Genomic DNA, 21,797 nt, shown 5'->3' with positions numbered 1-21,797 from the left:
GTTATAAAATTAATCACTAAAATTAATTTTCGTTCGTGTTTTTGTTTCCACAGACAATGTAATTCGTGTTATGACTTGTAATTATTACGATAGGTTACGCTTACGTTATGTAAAGTATAATAGGTTAACAAAATGCACTTCTTGTAATCTGTCTGCAAACTTTTAACCGCGTTACGAGTCGAACATGCTCGACACCAATAGTGTTTTCATTGTCATGCAAAAGTGCGAGCTTATGCTCGATGTGAAGCAATTCGGCAGTCGGTTGGACACAATAGATCGGACAGTCGGCACGGTACAAAATATGCAAATTCGACGGACGTCGGGAACGGGCCGACAAAAACAATAAACGCGAGCGATTGCATGTGTTCATACATCGATGGATCCATAAAAATATCCGCGTGAACACGCTTCGAGTCTGGTGGAACAGTGAGTTTGGCGAGAAGCGAAGAGAAAGGACAAAATGCCACATGGTGTGAGTAGCCCCATTATTTCGCAACGATCACACTGTCCATCCGTTGCATTTTACACGGATTTATTGCCAGCAAATTTACGATAGGTCGTAGTCATTTTCTTAATAATATTCAGAAATATTTCTTACTGTCCGAGTTATTAAGTTAATATTAAATTGTGCGATATAAAATTGCCATTTTTATAGGTCGAAATAGAAACGATCATCTTCATAATCGATATCTAGTTAAAGCACGCATCTCTAATCTCTAATAAATTGGGTAAGTTTGAAATGTATTTAAGATCAAAGAAAAGTTATTCGTTCGAATTGCCAAGAAACAGGAGAGTATTCACTCTCTCTCTCTCTCTCTCTCTCTCTCTCTCTCTCTCTCTCTCTCTCTCTCTTCCTCACTCCCCCTCTCTCACCATTCAACTTGGCCAAAGTGCAGATCGCTTTCAATGAATCAAATAAGAGATCCCAATAGTGGAAAACGATATTATAGCACAATTCTATCTTAAGGTGGATATAAAGAAAGTAAATGTGAGAGTTGGAATAATTGTTCACCGTTTGTTTACGGTGTGGCTACTACATTTTTCTTTATTTATTCTTTCCCTTGTCGATAAACAGACCAAGAGGTATTATCTTAAATTATATTTACATTCGACTAGTTGAATAATAAGTATAATTTTAATAATTACATTGACCTTTCTTCAAATATCAACACATTCAACCAGTAGAAAAATACATAGATTATACTTATTATACTTATTCTTTAGTAATTATCTTCCTCCTGCTCTTATTAATATGTACCGAAGGTTCTGTATTGCTCGACAACTCGTAAGGGCAGTTACATTTCAATTTTGTGAACACTGTTTTTCAATGGTTCGTGGTGTTCCGTTTGCACTGGCTTTTCAAAAGTGTTTGCTCAGAGCACGGTTTCTCCAGTTTTCACACTCTGCTCCTAACACTTTCTAACTACTTGCACCTCGACGCGAGTTCTGTCGGACCACTGTTCGCCAAACTTTTCTTTCAACGAATTCGCTCTGTAGTCCTCGAATAGACCACACACGAGTAAAATACTCGTCCGTATATAATGTATAATGTACATACAAGACGAGTTTGAACCATCGAGATGTTAGTATTGTGGAATTCGATTCAAAAAGTATGAAATTTCCTCTATCCTGAATGGCTTGTATTCATGAACCGGCGCTTTATCGTTGCTCGCGGAATGTGTACCACTCATATAAGATTTCTAGAAAAAGGAATTTATAAAAGCGCCAGACATACCGATAAATTAAATCGATATAAATTCCTGTATGTTTGTTTGTATATATATATAATATACAATGTCGACTGCGCCATTTCCATGCAAAATGGTAAAATATCGAACGCGTCTTTCACATTATCACGTCGACGAATGATGAAAGAAAACACAGAATCAAACGATAACGTAAAATATCGCTTCTACAACATCTCACGAAACACAAGCAATTTGCCAAGCTGATCTCGTTGTCTACATGCGCGGCATTGTATCGGCGATCCCCGTTTCCATTTCGTCGAAACGTTTTCTTCACAGCTGCAAATGGTATGACGAACGAGAAACGATCGACGAGAAGACGCGAGTGAATTGCAAGGGAAAGGCACACAGTCTCTCGACCGGTGAGGGTGAGAATAAAAATGGCTTAGATCAAGGAACGGATAGAGAGAAGCGAATCGTTGGCTCGTCCCGCGGGGCGATTTGACGGGTCTGTTCCTTCCATCCCTGCTTTCTTTTTTCCCTTCTTGTTCGCTTTCTCACCGACCATTTGCTGGCGTCGCTTGTAAATATGAGCGGTTCTTCATTCGGACAGAGAGCAATAGCCCTAACAACGTCTTTCTGCCGCTGTAGCATGGCGCAAGGCCGTTTCACGACGACAGTTTTCCTTCGTCTGGGGAGTACACCGCCATTCCTTTCTCCAGATACTACTAGTCTACGGAAAGTGAGATCATGGAACGCGTGGTAAAAGAAGCGACGTGGAAGGAAAATACGACGTGGACAGGTAGACCGACTGGAAAACGAGAGAGAAAAGGAAAGAGAAAGTGGAAAGTGGAAAGTGGAAAGTGGAAAGTGGAAAGAACGCGTCCCACGACAATCAACGTCTATGGCGCCGCGCCATCGTTCTTCTCCTTTTACGCGGTGTCGTAAAAGATGCTTGTTACGAGCGGCGAAGGGACAAAATGACAGATCGTAATAAGTTCTCGTTCAGCCACGGTGGATTGTAGTTGCGCCGGGACGTATCCAAAACCCGAAACGATGTCCTCTCATAAGCAATTCACGTTGAACCCTATAGGGGCCAACGTGTGCGACAGGCCGAACGGAAATCGTCTGGAAATGGTCGGTCGACTTATTTTTTCGATTTTTCAAGAACAATTTGTATTCGATACGATAATTTGAAAGTTTGATCTTTGTTGTTCCGACTCATGCTTGGAAGATATAATTAAAGATAGATTGTAGATCTAGAATAGTTTTTACTTTTTTGACAACTTCGATTATTGAAAATAAAGCGAAAGTGGCGATTTTGCGAACGTAGCGGAGCCCGAGTATACTATGTACACGACCGTCGTTCGTGAGCCGGTATAAATTGCAGAGCTCACTTAGCCGGCCAAATTTATTCCAATCCCGTAATCCGCGCCTATTCATACAGATGCAAATCGGAGAAACGTGTGCCAAATTCGTACGCATCCTTCTGGAAACGAGATACCTCATGGGCGAAGAAGGATAGGCTACACGGTAGTCTGCGCGGGTTATGTTGAGAATGAATTAACGTGACCCTAGTTAAGAACAGAAAGACCAGGGGTTATGTGAAACAAGGAGAAATTGAGCGGCGGAAGGGAGACGAAGAGATGGCAGGACAAAGGATGGAAATGAACAAGGATGGTCACTGTAGTATGAAGCATTGTAACGGTCCCTTTGGAAGCAAACCTTTGGGCTTTCGAACCTACAGCAGAGCGTCACGATATACAGAGTGCACGCTAGTTCTGACCATCGTGAATTATTAAATGTCACAATTAAATGCTGCGGTAGTCATTAAAGCGGCAGAATTCACGCTGGTACCACAGTTTGCCGCCGTGAAATATTAAGCCATCAACCGGTTCAGTATAACAACGAATAAATGACAGCAGACCTTATTGCGCTTTCGACCGTTTGTTTCGCGTTCACCATTATTGCAACGCAGTCCTTGACCCCTCGTTATACAAAAATTCACTCCACAAATTCACTCCACAAATTCATTCCACAAGACGATCGTTAAGCTGCAATCCACAGTCCACACGTCATTAATAACATTTACATTTTGCAAATAACGAGACAGAAGACAAATCGGAAGGAGAGAATTCTTTGCTTATAACACACGTAACGATATATTTTATTTTTTACTTTTTAGTACGACTCTATGATTCGATACAAAATAACTCTCACATCTAATTTCGATCGTCTACAGAGATTGGAAACAATTTGGTAATACCTATGTTTCTTGAATATATCAGTTGACATTAATTTTCTTGCGTTAAATGCCTTGCAAAATCTCGCGTGTTATTCAGTTAGAATTGATTGACATGGCAATTTAGATAAATTAAGTAGGTACCCCGTGAGAGAATTAACTTGGCAGCCGATCTAAACTCTACCGGTGGAGACGAATGGGTTGCAGTTGCCTGTAAGGCGCATTTCCATCGACACGCGGTAGGCGCAACCAAGATGTCTGGGGAAATGAAGCTATGCGGGTCGGACCCGTTTCATCTTCCTGCAAATAATTTAATCCAGGCTAAATACATATTTATGTCTGTACATAGGCAGAGCTCGTATGTAGGGAAGAGCTGAATATATTATATAAGCCAGGTATCTAGCTTTAAGGATACATGCTTTCTTGCGTAATATTATATAACGGGACGCTGTGCGTTGGTAGGGCTATTAAAATTAATAAATGCAATTTGAGATCTGGATTAAAAAGTTTCGGAACCGCGAAAAGAAAACGACAATCTCGTGTACCGCTCAAAAAAGATGCGCGGCACCTGTTCGACGCTTTATCCTTCAGTCGATGTTACGCTTGAATCCGTACCGTCCGATCGAGCTTTCTTCTTGCTTAACGCTTCCGTTGGTCGATCTTGTTTTCTCTATCCTTCCTTCTCTCTTCTTATGCCCCGGTACGGGTACCACTGAAATTGAACGCGACCATGCGTCCAGGATGCTTCTGAATATTCGAGGAAGCCTCCTTCAGGATTTCCCAGGCACGATATTTAATTTGGTCGACGTAAGAAAGGGCGATGAAAAACAGCCAAAAGAAGAGACAACAAGAGAAAGAGAGAGAGAAAGGGAACAAGTAAAAGTTGAAAGGATCTGCATAAGGAAAAAGAATAAAGGATGGCGGAAGAAAAAAGAGAATGGGAAAATGAGAAAAAGGAAAAGGATGTGCAAAAGGCCCGACGACAGGGCCCCGTCAGTTTGGTCTTTACGGAATGTTAATAACTGCATGACTCGACTATTTTTATGTTTCTCCTTCAGGTGTCATTAAAAATCCTGGACTAGACTTTAAATATATATATATTAATTTTATTAGTTATTACATATTAATTATATATATGTATGTATGTATTTAAGTTAAACCGCGGAGACTCGATAGACTTTGCATAGCACGCTGAACATTGTCTTTCAATAATGCACTTGAGTTTAGCATCGCACTTTTCGAAGAGTAACTGCTTGGAAAAGAACGAAGCGGCCGTGATAAGAAGAAAAGAACCGAACAAAGTTTTATCTAATTATTTATGAAAATGGATTTGTTATTGTATTAAGCGATGTAAACATCGTGCAACTTTGCCAAGAACATAGCGTCAAGTATAACGAATTTTATTTACAATTAACGAGAAAGAATATAGGTTTGCCTGTTAACACTGCAATTTTAATAACTTTTACCGCTCTTCTATTCGCTAACCGGATATTGCAAATAAGGTTAATTACATATGCTGGATGTTGACATAAATAACTTGGTTCGTTTCAATTGTTCTCTTGGTCTTGATTTATCAAGAGAAACGGCATTCAACGTGCGTCGAATTAATCAGGAAACTTTGTAGGAAGCAATTCCGTATTATCTTCTTTCTTAGCTTTATATTAATTATAGATTACCTGATATCGCGAATAGGCGCTTAAATTTATTTCGTTCCATATCAGCAGCGAGAGAGAAAAATTTGGCTCCTTTGTAAAAATATTTTTTTATTTTATATAAGCTAATAAAACGTCTAGTGGCGTTTTCATTAATAGAAGGAACGACTTTCTCAATGTTTCTTCTCTCGATATTTGAGATACATGTTCTTTACCCTCGCCTTCTTTATTCTTATCGAACCGATTTCACTTTTCTTACGTAGAGGAAAGCTTCATCGATATGCACGAATAACTTTAGACGCTACAGCCAGTTTCATAGTACAGAGTGCGTCATTGGCCATCTTTAAACTCTTAGCTACTGCCTTACGTTTCGCTTCTAGCTTCCCGAGCAGTTGGCCGCGTTGCAAAGGTCGATGGGGCAGAATACCACGAAGTGGGTTCATCGTTCCGTACCATGCGACCACTTTACTTATGCGCTCTCAACGGCCTTATGGACCGGGATTTCGTGACCGCGGAAGCGACGAAGCTTCTTCCTCTTCTTCTTCTTTTTCTTCTTCCCCGCGAGAACCTTAATCCTTTTTGACACCATTCGAGAAAAGGATTGCATTGACTCTTTCTCGCGGTGGCATTATTCAAGGTAACATTTAAAGCGTATATAAGGCAGTGACATTTTATATCAAGTGGCGAACAAATGACGATTTCGATGGGAAAAATAGGATAGGACAATGTATGAAATCTTGTGGAAAAGATTGACGTTGTTTGACTTCGTAGTATAAGATATAAGAGAATGGTGCGTGCAATTTTGTCGTTTATAGTATATTATCTACTATACTATATTATCCATTAATTGCATTACGAAAAGCCGTACAATTTCATTTACGATATTACCCTTGTATAAATTCTCCTCTAAAAATCCAATTACCGATAAACGGTCGATTTACTCGTGATACACAGGCCGATGGGTACACGGGTGAATACGTGATACGTACGCAGAATCTTCTAGACATTGATATTCAAAAAGCAGGAATCTCACTGAAACAAAGCGCGCGATATTCAACATTGACGATAAATGCCGATACTTTGAGGATGAAACATCAACCTTTTGCGGAGCTGCTAGCTAGGTGGCGTCGGGGTTGCGGTTATTTGCATATTTCAATTTCCTCTGCGCAACAACGAGGGTACTGTCGATACGCAGCTGAAACACGTTCACAAACGCGTCCACGCTAACACATAGTTTCTCGCTTGCACGTTTTGCAAGTATATCGCGCCTCTTTTCGTAAACGTATCTACGCTGGATGCATGTATGTGAACGAAAGATCGCGCAAGTCTGCGCGGAGAAGATGTCAATGTCGAGGGTAAACATTGCTCGTTGGATGCTGCTACGTTGGGTTATGGTTATACAGGGTGGCACGGTAATTATCCAAGCAAAAGGCACCTCTTGGGTTTGGTATTGACCGGTCGAATGGTATAACGAGCTAATGGTATAAGGAGCTAATCTAACGTTCCAACTTTCTTATATCGTATTCGCATGAGATCCAAGGATTATAAAGTTCTAAATAATCGAATGTCGCGTTTATTCGTATTACATAAAATGCTTCGAAAATGCCAGACGGAAATGTGGGCATACGTTACGTTCGACAAACGCGTTATTTTTATCACAAACGTTGAATTCTACATTGTACCATCGTAATTTTCTAGAATAGCGACGTTACATCGTTTCTGCTATCATCGAGCATTTCCAGCAATTTTCCCATTCTGCTGTTACGATGGTAGTGAGAATTTCCCAAGTTTAAAAATTATTACTGGTGATCAAAGAAGCGTAGGAGAAAAAGTAATCCAACAAAATCTACCTTTCATTGTTACCTAATAAAACGGTATACAATTCCTTTTATAGAAATAATTATCGCTTCAACCTGTATATCCGCGTCCCAGCGTTTTTTCCCAGATAGTGAGGCGAGTTTGTGCGACATGTCAGTGAGCTTGCATGTGTATATATATGTATACGTATGCCGGACGCTATCGCCTCAGAACGTTTCTCGTTCCAACTTAGCTATATTACCTGCGTTCTATTATAAAGGTCATTCCGCAGGACACTCTTCCCCGTCCATTGTAGCGAGGCATTTCAATTTCCAGCCGAGATGCAAATTCCTTGTCTGCGCGAATCCCGCGAAACGAGCCGTCGAGACGGCGTGGCGGCGCACGACGCAGTGGCGTGGCAGTGCTAAGACGCTGGAGAGTCTAATGTGTAGGTGCGGCGAATAGGTCTATCGTAGCCTCATTTCGTTTCAATTCATTAGGGAAACCGTAAAATTCTAATTCCCTGGCTGCCTACCGCTCGCTCAACACCGTTTCGGTTCGTGGGGATCGCCCTTCCTCTAGTCGTTGGCTCAGAAACTTTCTTTTCTTCTTCCTCTTTGCGATATTCGCTTCTGCCAGCAACCCGTTCGAATCTTGTTAAGATAATTGGGAGAGTTAAATAAACGAGATAAATAAACAATATCGTATCTGAACGTTACAATTGTTTCCTCAATTCGGAAATTTCATTTGTTAAATGGAGTTAATGGGAAAAGCGTTCTTGGAAAATTGATTGTTTCCAAGGATGGGAAGTGCATCTTAGAAATTTTTATCTCAGAGTACAAAGCACTGCACGGCCGAATTTCATTCAGGCATGCATTTATTTTCAAAGTTCTGGGTTGATACCATGCTAGTCCTGAAGATATCCGTGTCTTCTCGTTTACCTCTTCTACATGCTCATTCTCATTCGTGATTTCGTGGCCACACGCGGTCTAAATTTCTGCCATAAATTGTCTTCAAATATTGTTTAATAATTATAGAAATAATTAATAATAATAGTAATTATATAATAAAATTAATCATAATTAATATAGTATAATAGTCTTGGTAGCGCCAAGTTAACTGACACCAACGCGACGGCCTTTAACGCGTGGTCGTCGCTAATATATAATATATAATAATCGTACAAGTACGTGTAAGTAGTTTTGCATCAAAGTCCAAATATACGTTAATACGTTATTAAGTGCTAAACGTAGTATCACTAATACGAAACTTCGAAGTACGACTCATGGATTACTGATACGTCAGAGGCATCGTAACGCGCGTCTTTCAACTTTTACGAGTTTGAGATACGGGGAGCGTCGGTAGACCAACATCTATGTAGACAGAGACGTGTAAACGTCTGAGAATGCCAGAAATACAAGTGGTTTGTAGGAGACGGATAAAGGAGCGAAAGGAAAAAGGTGCTAAGAAAGGAATCGAGAACTTTTTCATTAATGAATACATGCGACGCACAAACGAAATATATTCCGTCTTCGGTTTACCCTGAGTTTGCCAGAACGAAGTAGACTCGAGGAGTGGTGGTCTCTCGAGGCGTATAGGCAGCAGACATAGGCGTCGGCAGTTGTCCATTGAAAGGGAGAGAGGAACGGAGATAGGACAACGACGTCGAAGAGAGGGAAAGAGAGATCTCGTTGTATCGATCGGCGTCATAAAATCCATTTTATGACTTGGACGCTGTCCAGTGACTGGTGTATTAGCCGTCGCATTGCCTCGCAAATAAAACGCTCTTCTACTCTTGAATCCCCTTTAACCACCTCGCCTCACCCTTGTCGACGTCGGACGGTCGTCAGACGCCATCAACTTTCGTCCATATTCCACACGTCTCTTCCTATCGTTCCTCTTTTTGTCTATTTGTCCATCCGTATCGTATGTGCCTGTTTAGCCTTTCGTTCGTGCTCGATACACATCGGTAAGTTTATAGGCAAAAGCTTCGTAGCTGGATGATCTTCATGGTCTCGTAGCTTTCAGCTCGCTAACTCTGTCTCGAGAGCATTCGCGTTACGCGAAACACGCGCTCGATTATTCTCCGATGTTTACATTGTTTCACTGTTTCCCGAGTATCGATACTAGTTCCAATTATCGTAAAGATGACTTTACTTGGGGCCAAAGTTGTCAGTCGGTTCTTTATTCGATTGGCTCGGAAACGACGTGGCGTCACTAATTCACACCAGCTTTACGACAGTTTTACGATTAAATATTTAAGAGCGTTAGATGTGTCTAGACGCGAACGATCGGTCGTTCGGAGTTTAATGTTCACGTCAAATCGTTCACCTATGCGAACGAATCGCGTATGCATAGAGGTGTGTTAACATATGATATCTGGACGGATCTCCATGACACCGGCGCGACCGGAACAACAATAACTCGTTTTGCACAGGCATGTTCCGCGTCGTTTTAATCGACTCGTCTGTGAACGATTGCGAATCAGCGTAATACCAGCGAAATACGTAGCTCGCGACCGTCAGGCAGTCGTTCTACAAATTGGTCTCCCACGTTGAGGCCCAGGGACATCGGTGCGAGTCCGTTCGTAGTAGAGGATAATTAATCCCAATTGAATTAATTAGATTCGCATAGCGAAAATTAAGTACCATCGGGGATAGCCGAGGTATACCGGCTGCGTAATATAGGACATTGCTTTTTGCCACTAGCACGCAATAACCTGTCATGCTATACAGAGAATCAACGGAATAATTGAACCACTGAATTTACAATGTTGCAACGTAGGTAGTGTCTGTATTTTCGATAACAATTCATCAGTCGGACGCGTTAAATTATTCAATTCTTACGATTAGTTAATGGTGGGTAATTACAGTGTAAATGGACGTGATGATAATAGATGTTATTTTTTTCCATAATATCTCCAATTTAATTAGAATATTAATTAATTCGAATATTTTTGAAAATTCGTTAATTATTTTCGTTCTAATTGATTAAAGTCTTAGAACTTCATTTTCTCGATAAAGCTGTCTCGTGACGTTGTTTCTTGTTTTCCTTCGATCTTCAAACGTTGATGACCTCCGATTGCTCGAAACTTCGTTATTGTCAAACTAATCGTAAACCTTATCGTAATTGCAAACGCGTGCTAGCGCGATAGCCCTTAATTTCTTTTTAAGAGCGAGATGAAAATGAAGTAGTTGGAGGGTGATCGCAATTGTTTCGTCGATGGTCATATATCGTGTATTCTTGCGATAATCTTACCCTCGGCCCACGGAGCAGAGACGATAAAAACGCGACATTATTCTTGAATAGCCTTTAACGAATATATCTTGCCCGTGCGTTGCAGAATACCTGACTTTTGTGACATCTTGGAAGATAACACGTGCCTTTCATATTCTCGTTCTAGTTCTCGTTTTCTCTTGTCTTATTCTCTTCGTTTAAACGTCTCGTTATATCTAGCATTCTTCTTCCTGTCTGGCACTGAAATAATTCGGGGAGAATATTATAAATTTTCGAAATAGTAGCGCGACGAGATAAGAAGAACAGAGACTAAATGAACTAATATTAGCACGACGATTTCTCGATTTTTGTTCGTCGTGAATATCGAAACCGAGTAATTTCTTCGATGAATTTCTTGCGGACGTTTGAACGTGCGTGAATAAAAAAAGAATTGTACACGAAATTCAAGCAGCACGCAACGTTCTACGCTTCGTTTCTCCACTCATAAATATAAATGAAATAGAATCGAGTGCAAAAGTAAAAACGAATCTCTTGCTTAAATCTAATTCGACGAATTGTTTAAACCTTAATGAAAGAAACATATCGACATCTCGAATGGCTATTTAATGATTGTTTCGAAAAACGAGTATGTATTCTCTATTGTTTTTACAATGATCCGATGTATTCGTAACGGAACTTGGAAGAACTAAGCAATACAGTTTGCGCTTCAACCTGATTCTTCGGTATGCTCGTAGGAACAACGTTGGCAAGGATGGAAGTTGGCACTTGCATACCGGGCTTTCGAATCCAAATGTATTTGAAGGAAGCCAAAAAAGTAGTGCCAAATAGACGAATACACTGCGATATGAAAATTAAGCGAATATAAAGTGTGTCATCGAAACGGGGCCGATTTTTTTCTCTTTGTTGTCACGGATGAATTGGAAATTAGCTGGCGAACATCAGCATCGAATCTAATTACCATTTGGATGAAACTGGCCGCGAAATGATGTACCTCGTGAGAGAAAGCAAATATCCAGTAAATGCAAATTTCGGAAAAGTAGATTTAGCTTCTGTCTTGCAGTCTGGCAATTCGTGTATGGCTGTAGGCGTTATCTATAGATTTAATTCGGACGGAAGACGGGGCGGAAGCTCAGGGAAGCGCGCGCGAGAGGTAGGAAGAAAGGTCGCCCTTGTTCTTGATACGCCACGGAAGCTAATTCGCCTTGAAGCCCCGCAGGGCGTATGGCTCACGAACTTTTCTATTCCCGGTGGATATTAGCCGCGGAGAATAAGAGTGTCATGCAACCTGTCCCAATGCAATTAAGATAAGCACCGGCGATGTTTATAAATATTTCGGTCTATTCCCATTTGCCAGGACGATATGGGGCAGGAGGGATAAGGGATGGTGAAGTCGGGCTAGTGTATATCTGACAGCGAATACTTGGCGTGACCACCGCCGGCGACGACCCCTTGCAAACTTTGGGATTCATCGCCAACACGACGACCAGTTTCGTTCTTCTTTAACGCGTTTCCCCTTTTCCGTTCCACCCTTCGCCAGAGCTTTTATGCGGGCTAGGTTAGACACCCTACGCGCGAATACCACCGTTTCGCAACGCCTTCAGATAACTAAGGGGGATCTCGATGAGCGTACAACGTGTCGCGTTACATGAAAAATTACAGCACCGTGGCAACTGTACACCTTCGTCTTTCTTATTGCGTCATTTTTCCTTACTTCCACGGTATTTCCCGCCTTCTCTTTCCCGCTCTGTATATGCCTCTCTCTGTTACTCTCGTTTCCAAAGCGATGCGACGCGACGACGTAATTCCCCGCTAAGAAACTGTTGCCGCAGCGACTCCACCTGCTATCGCGACGAAATTGCATCCTCCGAGTCTCCGTGAGATTAAAACGTCTCGAGCTTCGCGACACGGCTCGGTGAAACGACAACACCGACGACCGATTTGAATTTTGCATGCTCGAACGATGTGACGAGCAATCGTGCACAAACTGCCAGCAGGCTTGTTTGTTTCTTACGAAACAACGCTGATAAATCTGTCGGTAGAAGAGATTTTATGACACGAAGGTATACCGTTGAAAGCATAACTTAAAATACCGATCTGCAGAGAATGTTACTTGAGTAAACGTGAAATAGTCACGGTAGTTTAATTTAATATTTGAATAGCTATAGTTTACCTTGAGTTATTATAACACTATTAGTGCAATTAAATCGTTGAAACGTTTACATACCGATATAAATTTGATATTTACTCTTTCAAAATATAATCTTGCGTAATCTTTTTAGATAATTATTTAGAAATTTACTTTGAACACCGATTCCGCTGATTTTTCAATATATTATAAAACTCAACGTTTTGAACAGCTTTTACCTATGCATATAACTGTCGGACGGCCTTAGTTTTCGTCACAGTTATATATTCGCTGCGACTGTCCACTGCACGTGTCCGATATCACAGTAGTGAATTCTGCCTATAATTGTGCATCCGCGACGACGTATGCGATAGTGTTGGTTGGTTGTTGGCCGCCCCATGAGAACAAAATGACATCTAATCCAAACCTATAAAAAACTATAAACAAAAGACAAGAATGTACCGACACTGCAGACAGTATTTTTTGCAGATATCTTGGAAGCTATGGTCAACCGACGGTTATATGTATAGGAAAAAGTTGTCCAAAATGTTGAGCTTCGCAACATATTAAAAAATCATCGAAATCGGTATTGCGGGTAGATTTTTACATATTTAATTGCCATCTTTTTATTCAATATTTCATTTAAATAATAGACCAGGAATGAAGGAATAATTAATTTCTCTATTACGTTTTATGGTTTTTTGTGACATGAGTGCGAATGAAATCATTTTTAGTTCTTGCCCAAAAGTATGAAATTTTGATTGTTAGGAAACAAGAGCGTCAGAATAAAGTTTTAAAATCTACAGATGTAGTTATTCATGAGTGCACTTTATTTTTTTGCAGTTTTCATGTTTTGCCTACATAGCTCCTAGTTTGTGCGAATCTCCGTGTTTATGACACGTAAGATCGTTTCTATGTGATGCATGAAATTTTCACATATGTCCAGTTTTGCTTGGAAATAAGTAACACGTTCAGGATCGGCAAATTGCTTATTACGAGACAGGTATTTATCCTGACTTTGTTTCCGAATTCGACAAGGAAAGACACGTGAGAATGAGCGAGAGGCTCGAGATAGCGGCCAATCATAAACTGATCGGCCGAGCAGTATATAGGTATAATTTTATTATACAAATTCTATTCGTCTTCTACTAAACTATGTCACTGTTGATTCGACCAGAAAAATTTATACCTTCACGCTTTCATGGACCTCTTGCTTGTTCTCGGATCTCTCACTCTGTCGATGAGTTCAAATAAAGAAGAAGGGGTAGCGAGTTGCTTATTTGGAGACAAATTGTACATGTTAACGGCAACGCATATTCTTAACGCTATTATGACAAATAGACCGCCGCTATTTAGCCTTACGATAATTTATGATTGGGTCGAGAGCTCGATAAGCACCTCGGCAGGGTGCTTGAGCGAATATTTGTCGAAGCCGGCGAACTGAGGTGTCGATGATGTGACTGTTAGAGAATACGTGAGATAATTTAGTGGCGAGCGACCTAACGAGATGTCGCATTGCCAAACAATAGAGACTTTGTCTTCGAAAGAATCTGACCACGGAGTGTGGCGAAGGCGTTGATGCCTTTTTGGTAGACGTACTGTGAGGGACCGCACGGCGCTTAGCCCGAAAAAGTAAACCTATTGTTACGTCGCGAGGCTTAGTATGGATCGTGTTTCTAACCGTCTCTCGCAGTCCTCCAGCGTCATATACGAATCGCCTCATCTTCCTGATGGAACATACGTATGTATCGACGAGTGCATGGTTGTCGCCCGGCCGCGAGTTGCAGAAACGTCGATTTCGGTCCGTTCTTTATTTTCACAAAGAAGTCGGCATACGTGATCATCGGCGCGAGCGGTGGCGTGATCTGAGCGCGGTGGGGGTCGTCTCCCCGAGAGGACAAGGAATTTATCCAAGGGCAGTCAGTCTTAGTTCAAAATTCATATTACATACATCGAAATCCCTGACGAATAAAATCGCTAGTCTAACGAATATCGAAAAATATCAAAAGCCAAGTTCTCGGTGCTCTACCCATCAAATCGATCAACCTTCGGATCAATCAATTATTGTACTTTCCGGCACGACGAAGTCAAACAATATCTGTCGACGCAATAAGTATTGTAGGCTGGTTAAATAAATAGATATAGATTATATAACTGTGGATTCCAGTTATATTCAAAACCAAACACCCCTATTATTCCAAAAGAAATAAGGGGATCGCCCTGCTCGTGGTGTCGATTCGTTTAATCGTAACGGGAATTTACAACTCCCGTTGACGCGCCTCAACGCTACCGCGTCTCCCCGCGACTGGACGAAAATACACCTATCGTGACAAATTTGTAACATATATAAATGTCTAATTCAACAATATGTTAGAGAATTTATTTATTTTCCCTTTCACAAAATTAATCACAAAGTTCATCAAAGCGTAAAATGAAAAGAACGGCGGAGAAGCTTCGGAGAATTTCAGTCGGAATCCAACGACGAACGGATGCATGTTTCTATGTATGCCAAGCTATCCTGATTATCTGTAAAATTAATAGTTAATGGATTCCGTATCCGTGGCAGTCGTGATTATAGACAGATCAAGGCTATCGGGCAGTCACGATAATGTCGTGTCGTAAATAGTAAGTGATCTTAGACCGAGTTCTGTCCACGAGTCTTGCAGCGCGCGTGCTTGCTTACATCCATCTCGGTGTGTTGAGATAGTCAAATGGCGATCAGATAGGGCGAACAGGCCCTTTGAATAAATCCTCAGACCGATAGGAAGGCGGTTCTAGGAGGTTTGCTCGACAGTGCGATAGCCGATAATGGTCTGGTTCAGCCACCGTCCAATTCTAGGGTTAATTACCATCGTTTTAACCCGCTATACTGGCGTCGGTTCTTAAACTGGTTCGAGTCGTTTTGGAAAATTAATTTTACGACGGTGAGAATGCCGATACTTCCGCTGCTCCAGGAGATTTCCAAGACGATGCGCGAATAAACGATTCGATTAAAACGCGTTGTTCTTTTCAACGAAATCGAATTTTGTTCTAATCGATTCGTTAACCTCATCCGATCGAAAAATCCCGTTATATATGACGTCTCTGCGACTGTGGTACAGCCAGAAGAAGAATGGTTTCTCATAAAAAAAACATATATATATTGTAAGCGAATTGTGGTAGCGGTCACATCCGCCTGGTGGTACATCTAAGCGCATACTTTGTTCCATATGTATAAACATATACATTTTACATACCAACATTGTTATCTAAAAGTTACTACCTTAACAAAACTTACAACAGATAACGAAAAAAATTGGAGAAATTAGGAGACATAATTGTTAGTATTTAATCTTAAAGTTAAGATTAATAATCTGTGGAAGACACAATGTTTATGTTGAAATAATATTCAGTGATGTTTATTAAACAGAACTACAGAACCCGATGTATATAAGTGAGTGATATAATTAACAACGTATGGAGATTGTTGATTGTTGCCCAGTTACTCTCAGACTGGACTTAGGTAGTGACCCATGATCCCTTAAATACTTTGAACCCCACTCTCTATACAGTAATGAATATGACCTGTGTAAGTGTCCTGTTCAAATGCTTGTGTGGGTGCTTATGTCTATGCGTGAAACATCGTTGTATTCCAACAGTAACTAATAAAACAATGAAGTGCGATTAATATATATCATATATATCTTAAAGTTACTTATCATGCCTTTATAATGCTATTATTTATATCAATTGTGAGATAACAGTTTATTCTTGCTAACGAAAAATTTGCGCGAGTATAGAGGGCAGTTCATGTTATTACACGGGAATTCTTACGTAACAATGTTGATAGTATAACGAAAAGACAGATGAGTGATACGTCAGCATAATACAACAGTCGACCTGACTAATATAATATCACGATTATCGATCGATAATGCGTTTTGATTTTTGATAAATCGTCAAGATTCGACAACCGTCGTGCGTGAAACGTTGTTCGCGAATTTAGCAGGAAACGATCTTCGGGAAGGCTATCCAACAAGTTTCCCCATGGAAACGTCACGTTCATTCCTGTACGACGAACCAAAAAGTTCGAAGAATTCAGTCGACTCCGCAACTGCGTGATGTACGGACATTTCCGGCGAACGTTTCTGTGACGCCTTGCCACCCCTTTTCTTGTCGCACGTTGCCTACAACGCGTTGAAAAAATTATAACGCAGAAGTTTTCTTAATGTGGCCGCGCCAGTAATTATGCAGCGAAAAGTTTCAATCGCTTATATCTAATTACTGTGACGCATTGACTCGCGTCACGTAAATGTTGGGCAGATGGTGAACGCATGCGAAAGGTTGACGCCAAGGGTGCACTTTATCACCTTCCAGATAAACCTGCCATATAGATTTCATTTTCCACAGAACTTGTAAATACGTAATTCTTGTTCGCCGCGATTGCGATTAACGTTACGATATTTTTCCATCTGCGTTTCTTACTGGAATTCACACGAATGTTTTCCGTGCACGCTTACTTTTTGTTTCGATTCTCGGCCTTTGAAAAGAAATTAACAAATTGAACGAAAATTACTAAAAATAGTAAGGTGGGAAAGAAATGATCGATAAATGACTAGCGCATCATTGCATAAATTGCTGTTGATGCTTTTAATTTAAAAAGTAATGAGAAATAAAGTGTATACGAATTATAACGATTTAAAAAAGCGAATAATTATCGACCATTTATTTCCCAGCAATCTTGTAAAATCTTGTCCCAGTTTTGATTAACTGTTGCTGTTTTCTACTCTGTTTCAGGCTGTGCATTTCTCACCTACTATAGTCGTGACAGCGCAATCAGTGCCCAGAACGCTCTGCATGAGAAGCGGACTTTACCAGGGGTAAGTATTTACACATTTAGAACACAATTTACCTCCTTTCGGTTTTCTCGTATACCGGTGAACCGACTTACTGTACGTGGGTTACGTCAACCCGCGATTGCCTTATCTAAATATTTTCTTACAAGTGTCCGCATTTCTCGAAATAAGCATACTCGCGAACATATGTATAAAAGTTGCTTAGTAAAAATTTGTCATGAAATTTGTTTGTAAACTAAAAGCCGTTTTGATCGTTCGAATCAATGGTGAACTTGGAAAATAAAGAATCGTCTGTCTCGATTTCTTGTGACGCTTCATCGAATAGTCATCGAACGCGCGCGAAAATGAACTGCCGTAATTTTTATTCGGTACAGTTTCACGCAGAAAAAAAGGGAGCGGGCAAAGCTGCAGTGACGTTAACAGATACTTATCGCTGGCGGAGCCGTATGCCGTTTTCCAGGCAAATTCCGGCGATTCACCCCGCGATCCGGAATATTAAAATGGCCCGGCGTGACAAGTTAATCTCTTAACGCCGAAAGGGTAGTTAGGAAGGGAATGGAGGGCCGATGGTAAGAGTCGAAAGGAGAGTTGGGGACCAGAGGGCGCAACTCGCAGAGTCCACGATGTATCATCAGACTTTCTGTGCGCCTTCTACAAATGCCAGGGCTGGCTATACGCATTCGTATCCCCGAGTAATATGAGAATTTTGCATTCCTCTTTTCACGGTTAGTCCCAGAAAGCCTGTAACTAGTCGCGTCTGCGTTTGATGCTGCGTATAACGATATTATGTGCCAACATGTATATGCATACGTATGCGTTATTTTGAACGTCGAGACTCCCCCGCAAGCAGTGATTCGAGAGAATCGTACAAGAATTCTATCGAATCAATCTGTTGACTCGTCCTTTCGGTGCGAAGAAATTTTCTGCAATTTGAAAACGATCAACAGTATAAATAACCCACAAGAGAGCAACGATTGTCTCTGTGGTTTATTTAAATGTCACCAAGCATCAGATTCTTATTCCAGTTTTGTATGAATTTCGTACCATTTAATCCTCGCAATTGCCAATTAAAGTCTTATTTCATTGGCATATGTGGCTTTTAATATTAATCAGTCGGCAGTTTACGTGTGACAAATCTCACTGGCAAATCTCACTGACAAACCTAACGTCGAATGAAATCATCTACCTTGTTGCATATTTTCGAACCACATAGACTATAGTTCTCTTAAAAATTTCCATCGATCGTAACCGTAGGGGCTGAAGACTACAAGCACCAGCACTGAACACTGCTTAACTGCCAGAGCAGTGCCAACACGCCCCTTCCTATTATCCAAGCTACCCCTTGGAAGTCCGTAGCGAGTACTGGCGTTATGTTTCGTTAATCTATCCCCGAAACAACGCAGCTCCGGTCTTGGCACTGCTGCCAGCGGAAATCGTTTTAAATGTTATGCCGAGAGATGTGCCGGGGGCTTGGCTGAGTTATGACTTTATGAAGAGGCAGCAGACGCATATACGGGCATATACGGACGCATTTTTGCGTCGCTACGAGCATACGTCCGAGCACACGCTCACAGAGCTGACCAAACAGGAAAAAAAATTCTCTTCAATTGCTTCGAGCGTTCCGGTGAGTGTCCATCGACGTGGACCGTTTCGAAATTTTTGACATTTTTATGCTGTTCTGTCGAGGGAAGATACTTCACTGTAGTTTATTCGTGAAACTCGAGCTGTTCGAAAATACGAGAGACTACCAACGTCGTTGATTAAATCTAACGCAAGGTGATTAAATCTTTTAGTTTTTTAACAAGTATAATGATACTTGTTGTTACAAATAAGGTATATGTGAAGATAATAAGTTGTTTTAGATATTCTTCCAGCAATGGTTTATGATACCTGTTTACGAGTCGAGGATGTTTTGTTTAATAGACATAAACGTTCGTACCTATAAAAGGAAGAATTAATTAATTTCTTACAATTCTGTATACGCGTTTTGAATAAACGTTCGACCTATATTTAGGATGTTGGTCATTTGTTGATTGACCGATCCAAGTTGTAATATTCGGACGCACCTGAGACCATAACTCGGGCAAGCAGCGCGGACCCTTCATAAACAGGGATCGCGAGCGAACGCTCCCGCTGTGCAAGCAATAACAATGCCCGTGGCTAACCGGCTATACTTAGCCTATGCTTACTACGGAAGCGATCGTTGCACGTGCGCACGCGCTTGTTCACGCTCACACGAAACCCCGAAAGAAAGTATTTGGTATCCCACTTCCGGCCGTTATCGCGATACTTCTCACGGATTCTGTTGTAGCGTGCACGACTTATAGCGGCAGACTTATTTGACGAATTATTCCAGCTATTTGACTATGTCGAAAATCATTTTTCTCGGCAAACTTAATCTTAACGCCGCGTTTGTTTTACACAAACTTGCTTCGTGTATGACTTACAATCTGGGCTCGTCTTTCCGAAAGTTTCCGTCGTGTGTCACCAGAACCAGATTAAATTTTGCTGGAAATTAGAGATGAAAATACAGAATCGTAGATCCAAATTCCATGTTGGCTGGAATAAGAGACGCGCTGATTTTCCACGCGACACGCTTCAAATTGTTCTTTTCATTTGCTAAATGGAAAATTATTATTTATTATTCGGATTGCACCCAATTTTCATATTACATCGATCTACCTCAGGGCATATAAAACGAGGACACACATCGTTATTGATGTAATGGCAATGTTGTGCGTTTCGTTCTTTATGCGCAATTTCCGCTTTAATTTACGTTATAAATGAGAGAAAAGATGTATGTGTATGTGTTTCGTATAGTCCGTGGAAGTGTATCTTATATGTATGTATATGAAATACACTTACTAAAAACAATGACATACTTGACAGATTAAAATAGTATTACATCTACACGATCTTAAACCTAATACAGATTTTGTTTACATTGGATGACATACCTATGTATATAAAAGTACTTAGCGATACGGCTTAGCAATCCTTATTGTTAGTCATAAATATAATGAATAGCATTTTCCGTTGAATCTATGAATCATCAAATCTGTATCATTTGAGTCATTTTTCACTCTAGATTTAACTTCAATTTTTTAATTTCAATTACAATGACCTTTATTTATCTTCTCATGAACGAGCCCAAACGGTCCTAAATTAACTGTAGTCATACCTTGTTTCTTGTTTACAAATATTCTTCCCAGATATACAATCGTGTAATTAAACTACTAAAGCTAATCTTTATTCCGAATCACTCGCATCGTTGTTTTGATGGGTTCTTCGTAAGGTTTGATGGGCTTTTCACGTGTCTGACTCTTCATCGCCAACGGTGACTCACCATTTTATTTTTTATGTTACATACTATATTATTTTGTATTATACGTGATATATATTTTTTCCACGAGAAATCTCGAAGAATTTTCCTACGATAAAGCCGTCCAGATTTAATTCCTGTTTATTTGCTTTGCTCGTCAACTCAGCCTCCGCCTTGGCTGCAGTGTTGGTCTAGTCGACCTCTACATTAACAGATCGCCAGATGTTACCGCTGTTCAGTGGTATTTTGCCGGCGACAGAAAGATTCTCAGTGGTGAATTCAATTGGAAATATAACGTTCTTTATTTAATTTTTTCGAGTATAGTGTCGAGGAATAATATCGTTGACTCGAAACAAGTAGTCTCGTACGGACGAGAACGATGCACCTAGTTTTTATGTTTCAATGCTTTACATAGAAGTTTTAGTGGTATATATTTAATGAAATTAATTAATATCCTTATTATTAGATTTTTCAAAAAAGTTATAATATTTATAAACAAGGATACGTATGATATAGGATGCGATAAGAAGGAATATCTTTTTATTTTTATTCAGAGAATCGTATGGAAATCGTACGTAATAGATATTAAAACAGAGAAATGGAAGTAGAAAAGTTAGGATCCGGTTTCCAGGATATTCGCTAATCATCGATACTTTTGCGGTCGAAAGTCCTTCTTTATCACGCCGAAATTAGGGGCGGAGTTAAGTAGCGAATATAAGTTAGAGCGACGCACTAAGGTGCGATCAGAAATTCAGAAGGACGGATTGCGAACGACTGATAAATTGGCGGTGGTATGCTATAGGGTTTGCTAACTCGAAGAAAAGAAACGTTGAACTCCGACTAGCTCTCAATGGCGCGCCCGTTGAGCGAAGGGGACGACAGGGCGTTTTGAATTGGCGCGA

General features: G+C 40.6%; 1 protein-coding gene across 3 annotated transcripts in view; it reads left to right on the top strand.

Annotated features, from left to right (window-relative positions):
* Bru3 (CUGBP Elav-like family member bruno 3) overlaps nucleotides 1-21,797 on the top strand; it is a 570,666-nt gene that overhangs the window by 36,345 nt on the left and 512,524 nt on the right. For all 3 annotated transcript variants that reach the window (XM_072010382.1, XM_072010371.1, XM_072010376.1), the window contains exon 2: nucleotides 17,515-17,597. The gene's annotated coding sequence lies outside the window, so the exon portion shown is untranslated. The remainder of the gene's footprint in view (nucleotides 1-17,514; nucleotides 17,598-21,797) is intronic.

The sequence above is a fragment of the Bombus fervidus genome, chromosome 9, assembly GCF_041682495.2.
Source record: "Bombus fervidus isolate BK054 chromosome 9, iyBomFerv1, whole genome shotgun sequence".
Classification (NCBI taxonomy): domain Eukaryota; kingdom Metazoa; phylum Arthropoda; class Insecta; order Hymenoptera; family Apidae; genus Bombus; species Bombus fervidus.
This window is presented reverse-complemented; position numbering and strand designations above follow the sequence as displayed.